The following is a 10,226-nucleotide window of genomic DNA, read 5'->3' as shown; positions in this document are numbered from 1 at the left end:
GACCTGTTAATTAAGCTGCATTTCTATCCAATTTTTAAATATATCATGAGAAAAAATGGAATTGATTTTTTTCCAAATTCTAAAGCATTAAACAACTGTAAATCCTTTTTTAAAGTATAGAAAGCTTAATAAAAAACTAAAAAAAATATATAAATAGAATTTTATTCCAAATTTTCCAAAAATATCCATATGGTTCATGAGGTTCCAAGAAAGAAATTTTTCTGAAATTTAAAATTTGAGAAAATTGCATTTTAAAGACATAAAAAATTATAAAGACGTAAATTATACAAATGTAAAAAACGAATTTAAACTTCCAAAGATTCAATGCCAATAAGAAAAAGAAAAGTAAATTAAAAATTCTTTACAAAATAACTATTCCGAAATTTAAAAAAAAAAAAATCTAAATAACAAGTATTTGATAGTTTCAACAAAAATCGGCTCTTTAACTTAGTTACTTACTGGAAGTAACAAAATAAAACAAATATATATATATTATTTTCTTGAATTGAAGATTTATCAGCAAAAAGTGTTAAGTGTTGCAAAATAAATCATAGCATTTTTTTATTATTTAGGCTCATTTATTTTTCAAATGAAAAGGATTTATATACTAATTATATCGTAAGCTTAGCGCTAATAAAACACTATCTTGATATATTTTCACTTTTCAAATGTTAAACATTCTAACTTTAACTTATTACATCTAAAGTAAGGCAAAACATATATACATGAGCGAATATAGATTAAATGTTATTTCCGAAGCTAAATTCTAATAATAATTCTCCTCAAATTTTAAATTCTAAATCCATTTCAAAATCCGAATCTTTTATGAGGCATCTGAAAAATGGAAGGTACGAAATTCTGATTTAAACTATCCAATCAAATATTCAAACCCTATAAACCCTTTTCGTTCTTGGAAACTAGAAAATAACTTGATTTGGAAAATGCTGAACAAGCATCGATTCTATTTTCTACGAAATTCCGTCCCACTTCACTTAAAGTAGTTCAGCAAAATCGCTTGCGGTTTTTGTAAAGAAAAAAAAAATCTTAATCTTTTCAAATTTTTCCGTGTTTCATTTTTTCAAAAACTAAATCCGTTACTTTTATATGCTAATTATTATCATATGATGTTATTTTTGGTCGAAAGAAAATGATGTGCTGACAAATGCGCGAAAATATTATTTAAAGAATGTGAGATTTTTAGGAAGAATTTTCCAAAGATTGTGAGATTTTCGAAAATGTGAGATTTTTAAACGTTGCTTTTTAATTTTGGTTTATATTCTGAATTCTGTACGGGTTTTTTTCCTCCACACTTTTGGTGTTCTGGCATTTTCAACGATTATTTCATTACATTTCAGTATTTTTGCACACATTTATTCTCAATAATAATGCACAATTTTGATATTTTCAGAAATTAATAACAGTGTTTTCTGTTAATATATTGGTTGATTCATATTGAATGGGACAAAAAAATTCCAAGTTTCTACAGCTGTGCCATGCGCACACATCTAACGACAAGACAAATATCTATGCGGTATTCCAGTCATTTCAACTCTCGTAAAAGAATATTGTAATTTCCCACACCTGATAATTGCCAATCCGGCCAGATGAAAAGCAACCTTTAACTCCCCCTATATTGTTAAGTGCCTCCAGACTGCCAGATTCTCTTTGCCAGTAGAATAATTGTGTTTGGACATTAGTTGTATCCAGATAAAGAAGCGCAGATGAGCGTTTCGTCGTCAAAAAGATCTATCATATCTTCAAAGAAGAACGTCAACCCATCCAGGTTTAAACTTTTTTTCCATTATTTACTATAATTAACATGTGTTTGGTAAGGGTCAGCTACAAAGATGAATCATTAACGGACATTTCCACGATTGACTGGAGACCATTGAGGAAACATTGCTGAACAGCTACTGGGTGATAAGGAGCTCAAGTGCAATGAGAAAATGAGAGGAGGATATTTGATGGAAATAAAATGCAGTATTTTCTGAAAATAAGGAGGTGAGCAGTGACAGTAGTGGAAGGAGAAGTCGGGGGAGCTCGAAGGTGTTCCTGATTTTGTGAGAAGCTTCGTGTGATTCGAGCTTCTGTGTTAAGATCCACCTGATAAAGATCGGTAGATTTTTAAAGCTATCCCTGGAGTAGCAGTTTGAGCTAACAGCCTATTAGCGTTTTCTGTGGTGTATGTTATCTGAATTGATCGAGGAAGTATTTCATGTTTAACTTTCAACTGTCGTGTGAATTTTGTAAATCACATTAACCTAGATGAGAACAAGTGGTTTTTGTGTACATATATAAGGCTGTAAATAAAACAATTGTTTTGTTACGCTACTGTCTTATTTGATCGGTCAGGATCAAGACATTACAATATCCTTTATTAATGATTCCACTACATCATTTAATTTACATAATGTCTCCATAACACATTCTGCCTTTTCTTGAGCCACATTTAATTTTGCCCTGACGAACTTTTTTAAGTCTCTGTGAAACATTTTCAAAAAGATTTTCAATCGTTTCGGTTTGGTGATTCTGGGCTGGTTGAAACTTCTTCACCTACTATTCAATATTAACAGGATGCGGCGGTTCTTCAACAAATGACATGCAAAAACGTGTTTGAACAAAAACGTCTTAAGCGAAGATATTTTGGCATTTTCTAAAACATATAACGCTTTCTCCTACATTGACGACGCCAATTTAATAGTGATGACGACGAACCGTTTTCCCAGTGGTCTCTAGCGGCTGTTTCGTGATGAAAAGAATTTTCGCTATGCCCAGATAAAAATTGTATAATTTTAGTTTCAAAATAAATTTGTTGGAGTTAAATAAATTAATTGCCGAATTCGTTCTATATTATTTCTGTTGTCCCATCTTATATGAATCATCCCGTATTTAAAATTTGATTCCATACAAATGTTGCTAAATGTTGATTTAAATGAAGAAAACCGATTTCAAAAATATTACGATATTTATAAAAGCCAGAGAGAGGGGTCTCCCCAAAACTTTCTCGCATACACTCTAGTAAATTTGTCCTGCCAGTGATTGCCTTACAAGGCATTGGTGTGCAGTAGACACGAAATATTAACTTTTGGTATAAATTTAGCATTTTTACTGTATCTGTAATATGATCCTTGGCGAGTAATTTGGTGATAAATCCCTTACATGCTTTAATAGTATCCATAAATCGTATCTGTGTTTAAGATATATTTTTCTCACCAGATGTAAAGAAAAATTTGATACAAGACTGCACATGTAATCACAAAATTCCATACGAAATTTGATATATTTAAGCCATTACGTTTTTCAATTAACGCGTTTACATGTTCCTGAAAGTACAGACTGATAGACAGTCAACCCTAGTTAAATTTGGCTAAAAATTGACAGGTGTCTACACAATAGATATTAAATCTGTACACCGAATTTTATCAATCTACATCTCTTACTTTTGTTATTATCATGTTAACTTATATGCTAACAGCAGGAGAAACGGATTTCATTTGAACAATTTTACTGAAAATTACAATACTTCCTTATACAACGCATGCATGAAAGCGAAAAACAAGCTGTAAATTAAAGACCAAAAAAAAAAAAAAGAAAAAATTATTTAAATAAAAAAAAAAAATATTATATTTTTAAACCGAAAATTAAGCATTTAATATCGGAGACATTTTTTTGTGTGTAATTACAGGTTTATTTGTAACAATTAGGTTAGATTCGTATAATATTTCGTTTCATGATCACAACAACGAAGTAATTCACTTAAAAACATAATTCATAATTTTCCCTTAAAATGAAAGAGTTGGAAAATGAATAATCCAGAGAAACTAGTACTTATATCACTCTGCAAGTAAGAAAAATGGTCCAAGATTTCCTTGTTCTACTATTTGGTAACTTGAGCTACAAATAAAATGAGTAACCTTTCACATTCATAAATAATATATTCTAGTTCTAGCACGTTTTAGAAAGTAACATTTTCTTACGTCAAAAGCTTCAAGAGCTATTAATATTTTCTGACGTATCATAAGAATAAAACTTTTAAAAGAGTGTGTATGGTTTAGAACCCAAATTCAAAACACTATAAATCTTTAAAACGGTTCGTTTTAGCTCACATTCAGTTAACAATAAACAATTCTGTTTCCTAGTATTTTTTTTATCGAAATCAAAATTTAGCCGAACACAGGATACTAACTGTTAAAAGTAAGTATGTAAAACATTTGGGCATTTATTGCCATATCTTACAAAATAGACTGCTTTTACAAATCTTCTTCCTTAAAAAGATATGAAGAAAAAAATTTTAAAAAATTCGCAAAAAGGGTGAAAATGGCTCCAAAGTAAGCTTTCAATGGGAGGATTGCGTTCTATAAGAAGTATCTTTTTAGTTTGCATTTTGAGAAAATCTGGGAAGGATTTTATGCGGTGGCTGGGTTTGATAGTTACAAAATTTAAACTATATTTCTTTTAGAGATTTCCAATTTTAAAAGCTTCAATCTTTAAGGAATTTGTTTATTTCTATATATGATCAAGCAGGTATTAAGTAAGTAAATTATCGTTTTTTAATTATCTTTGTGAACTTTGCTGAATAAGAAGTCTCAGAAGTTTAAGAGAATTCAGAATATTCATAAATACGTTAGAATATTGGCCCGGAAATACCAGAACATATTTAGAGTTCAAAACGCTTTAAAAATGATTTTAGTATTTAAATGATTCAAATATTTTTAAGATATTATTTGGGAATGTGCATTAAATTTTGAATAATCCTATTAATAAAAAAGATGAATGTATGTGTGTATTCCAAAGGCAGGACCATTTGACCTACAGCTATGAAAAGTAAGCTGGATTTCGGAATTTTGTCATGATGGTTTCCTAAAGTATTATTACACGAAAAGGAATTTTGCGCAGCTTCAAAATAAATATTAATTTTCAATCCATTAATTGTATTTTTAATGAAATCAATTTAATATTTTTTTGAATTTTGGCATTTTTTAAATATATATTATTGCCCTGCCTATTCAACAATATATTACATTGTTCCTTTGAAATTCACACAGATTTCATTACTTTGTCTAATATTTAATCACTTGATTGTCATCCAACCTTGAAAGTTAAAGGAGAAGGATTTTGCTTAATATTATAAGGTAGTTTATAAGAAGAAAAAAAAATGGGGCTAAAATATCATGACATTCAGAAAATAGATGAACCACACGTGAACATTTTCAATAGTGCTATGACGTCATGGGACTGATCTCCGTTCAAAAAGTTCATGTACAAAATGAACAGAAAATATGTAAAATATTAAAATAACACAATTTTCATATTTGATAATTTGGGGGAATGATTGATATGAAGTTATATCTAAATGGTTTAACCGATATTAAATATAACTAAGGTCCCCGTTGAATCAATTAGTCGCCAAGAGCGACTAACATAGAGATAAATAAATAAATGCAATATATGTATTTATGGAAATGTAATATATCTTCAATGTTGTTCAACATTGTTGTCTTTTATTCAATTTCTAAAACAATCATTTTTTAAGTACATTTGAAATGAGTAATATTGTTCTCAGAAACGTACTTTTGGATATTTAAACTATTATTAATAAACATTAGTAATATTAGCATATTAGTAAATGTATTCAATACAGAGTAGAATTTGTTTAATGCATAAAATAAGCCTTTGGAGATCGTCATGAATTTCGCATAAAATATGCTTCAACATATAAAAAAAAGTTCCTAATTCAAAATTCTGTATTGAATGCATAATTCGACTTGAATTTGAATATGGCATTTTTTTTAAAGTTTGAAATATTTTTAAAACTCGTTTCTTAATATCTTTAGATTTTGTTTCATATGATATTTTAATGAATTGTTTTAAAGATCTTCATTTACCAGTTATTATAGAATTTATATTTTAAAATTATCAAACATTTTCTATGCATTTCCGTGCTAAAGTTTCACGAAACCTTTCTTTTAATAACGCATAATGAAGTAGTGGAGTTGTTCTATCCATTTCCAGTATACTGTCATATTAAAATCCCCTTTGTACTTGTGATAAAACATGTGCATGGATATTATGTGTATTCATTGTGTATTGAGGCGAACATTTTATACAAATCAACTCTATTAATGACAAAACTACTTATTAAATATCATTGATTTAATTCACTGTGCTTTTAATTTTCGTATACAAAAAATATGTGACCAGTCGTCAAAAATTTGCATACAAGATTTTGAAGAATCTCTAAATTCAGACCTCAACCGAGTCCGAAATGCAAATTTTCGGAAGTCATTTTAGTCTGCCTGTCCGTCCGCCTGTTAGTAAACACGATAAGTCAAAAACACTTTGAACTTGACAAATGAAATTTGCTATATGATCTGCACTTCAAATGTGTTGATTTGTATTAAATTTTGAGCGAAATTCATTTGACGGAAATCTGTATGTTCGGCAACTAGTAAACACAATAATTAGAAATCGAAAAGAGTAAAGCAGATAAAATTTGGTACATAGATTTAATATTTAAAGAGTACATATGTATCAAATTTGGTACCAAATCTTTCAAGTGGTTGATTTTGTTGCACTGTTCTTTTGCACGCATATATAAGTGATGATTCAAAAATATAATAACTTAGGTAAATTGATATTTGGTGTCTCAGTTTTTGTACCTAAAATACTAGACCTTTATTAAATTTCGAACCGCCTCTGTCAAGACTGTCAGATTGACAGTCGGTCGATCTCTGCTGTCATAAGCTTTTAAAAGCAATAACTGATAAACACACTGACTTAAATGTATGGAATGTGGGATGTGATCTTGTGATTTTAATTGCAGTTCCGTGTGAAATTTTGATTTTCAACGTTTGGAAAAAAAGCATGCAAGATACATATTCATTTTTTAGTACAGGTATTAATAGGCCAAAAAAAATCGTGCTAGATCTCAACTATCGTTTCCATCCGTGATTATTGTTCACGAATGCACGTAGTTTGAAGTTAATAATATAGGATTACATTTATTTGAGTAAATTATAAATATTTGAAAGGAGCATTCCAATGAGTTTAGGATAGTTTTTATTCTTCCTTGTTTTAAAATAAGACTAGTATCAAAATATTGTCTTCATAGAAAAATTTTCTTTGAATGTTTGCAAATAATGCTGTCATTTGATTCTCAGCTTTTAGAAATCCATAATACTTGAAATGCTCATTAGGCTATTTCCTGAGCAAATGTATTTTCTAATTCACGTTTTTTGCTTATTATTCAGTCACACTAGGCTTACTATTTCGGTGAAGCATATTAATCCTTGTGCCAAAAGAGAAACCAAAACCAACCATCTAAACCAAATATAATTATAGAATATCAAAAATATATCTAATTGTAAGACATATTTTAGCATAATGATATTATTTTCTTCTTCGCATTTAAGATGGCTATCAAAGAAATATTTTTAACCAAAATCAAAAGGTCAAAGTTGTCTTATGATAAACACGGCACACTACCATCTCATACACACATAACTGCGAATGTTTTGGTAAATGGATGATTTGATAAGCATGTAACTGGAAATTATTATTTTAATAAAATTATTTACAATTTTTTTTTAAATATTAGGTAATTTTATACATTTCTATGTTAAGCCTATTTTGATTGCATTTTCAAATAGTAATACCAATAACTCTAATTAAGAGTTTTTATTTTTTTATATTTTTTCATGTTGAATTTCTGGATAATTTTTACTTTTCTTATAAAATTGAATGCTGTCAAAAACTAACAGAAAATAATGACAGTGATTGTATCCGTAGAAAGAATTTATAAATTTGTAATTGTGAAAAATATTTGGAATAATAATGCTAATTAATGTCACAATATCGCAAGAATCATAATGTAGGATTATAAAAAAGTATAAAATCAAGTCGTTTATAAAAACAATAATTTGAATAAAAATTTAGAGTAAAGAAACTCGCCAAGATTCTTTCCTCATATTACAGAAAGGGTCCTTTCTTTTATTTCGAATCGGGGAACAAAAGTACTATATTCGTTTTGAAATTTTGTTTAATCTTAAAGTGATCTAAGAAATCAAATTTGACACCACCCCAAATAAGTTTTTTTTTTTAAATTTTTATTCACAAATGTTAACAGGGAGACTCCTTTCTAGTCAATCAACTAAAAATCGGAGCAGTTACATTTTGCTTTCTATCTGTATTTCAAATTCATTTTTACTTAAATGTGCCAATAACTAAAAAACAAGAAAGGATTTTTCATTGGAATATTTTAAAATTTTCGTTTTAATATTAACCCAATTTTTTATCAGTAGAAATATCTATTCCAAAATACTCACTTACCCACCCATTTAAAGAATTTGTAACAGTTATAAAAACTTGAGCATTCGGGGTTTCACCTGTAACCATCTATAAAGAAATTGCACAAAGGTTAAGCTTCTATAGAATAACCACCTTCCATGGAGAATTCTCATACTTCTCCGAGAAGAAAATCCTGGATTATCCCCGCTTTCTCTAAGGAAACCGGAAAAAATGTCTAAAGCAGCAAGAAAGACCGTGTAGTAAAAAAAGAAGCGAAAAATCTCCCACGCCACTGTTACTGAAGAAAGACTCACATTGAGGCTGGCAGCCAAGGAAGATAAAACAGAGTTCAAACCATCCATTCCGAAACACAATTTACGACTTAATGAGTTAATATCTCTGGGAAGAGAAGATCTGAGATGACAGAGCTCCATAAGATGAATACTGGATTTGAGAAAAACTATCTTAAATAAGATATGGTACTGATCTATAAATTATAAATGAGAATTAGATAATTTAGAAAAATCTTATATTGAAATGTATTTTTATTAAATGAAGTATTTGGCTTTATTAAGAGCCGTTTTATTTTATTTTCGAAATTATAAATTTGAAATTATAACAAAAAAACTCACATTATCGTTTTTAAATAAAGATTTGTTTATGAAATAATAGAATGTGCCTACTAATTCTTTAATCCTCTCGAGACGCATTTTAAAAGAAAAAAAAAAGATAATTAGTATAAGTTTCTAATTCTTCGAGTGATTAATTTATTTTTTATTACATTAAGTAATGCAAAAGAGAAAGCTGTATTACTTTTATAAAATCTCAAAAGAAAATTATAGTCAAATATATAAATACTGGACAAAAAATTTATATAAACACAAATTTTATATTATAAGAAAAATTAATAAAAAATTGTCTGAATAAAATAAATACCAGCTGATAAAAACAAACAAAATGATTACTGTAGTTCGTGCATCGAAATACATTTTTGTAAAATGGCGCACGACTGATGACTCAAAAAACAAATGCATGTTAATTCACGAAATATTTGAAATAGTTGAATGTTCAGAAATAATTAATCAAAAATCAACTAAGAATTTAAAACAAATCCTTCCGCATTTTTTATGTTGACTTCAAATCTGAATTTAATCTTTTAAGATGTTATTTATTACAGAGAATAAGGACAATGAGACTCTCGTTTCATATCAAGATATCATTATTTTTCTACCCAGAAACTCTAAGCCTGTAAACTGTTGATTTCAAATAAACAATTAATATATTTTACTTCTCAAAAAACAAACATTATAGATTTAGAGATTCTAAACGAATACACATAAATATCACATATTATTGTGTTCAAAATTACGTGCGCTAGTTATTAACTCCTTGTTTTTAATTCACGTCCCGTTAAAACGTCAACGGGACGTTTTAAAGCACCGCTAAGGTTATTTTGGGACGGACCTCGTAGTTTTGAACCGCGGTCAGATGACGAGGACAGCACCTGAGCTGGTACTTCTTCTCCAAACTATTTGGCCCCGACGGATTTAATGTTCACCAGACCTGCTTAAACGACTGCGTTTCGGTGGAATCGGTTCTAGAACTAAAATTCTCCTGTTCTGAAGCTGAGATCTTACCACCAGACCACCGTCTGGCCTTTAAAAATCAGCGTTAATTGCATCAAAAAACTATTCAGATTGAAATTTTGAGCGAAAGTGTAGTTTTAGGAAGAATCATTATTTAAATCAATTATTCAACCAGTTATTGTTTTTAGGTGCAAAAGAAATAATCAAAGAATGAGCACTCGAATTGTGAAACAAATATCATTTCTAAATCACAAGAGAAAGACAGAATCAATTGTAATACTAATTTTTTTTAATGTCGTAAGAAATAATGCAATACCCTGAGAGCACAACTTGTTTCACAATATTGTGCGATAT

This window comes from Argiope bruennichi, chromosome 6, assembly GCF_947563725.1.
Source record: "Argiope bruennichi chromosome 6, qqArgBrue1.1, whole genome shotgun sequence".
NCBI lineage: Eukaryota > Metazoa > Arthropoda > Arachnida > Araneae > Araneidae > Argiope > Argiope bruennichi.
The sequence above is the reverse complement of the archived record's forward strand: the minus strand, read 5'-3'. Positions refer to the sequence as shown.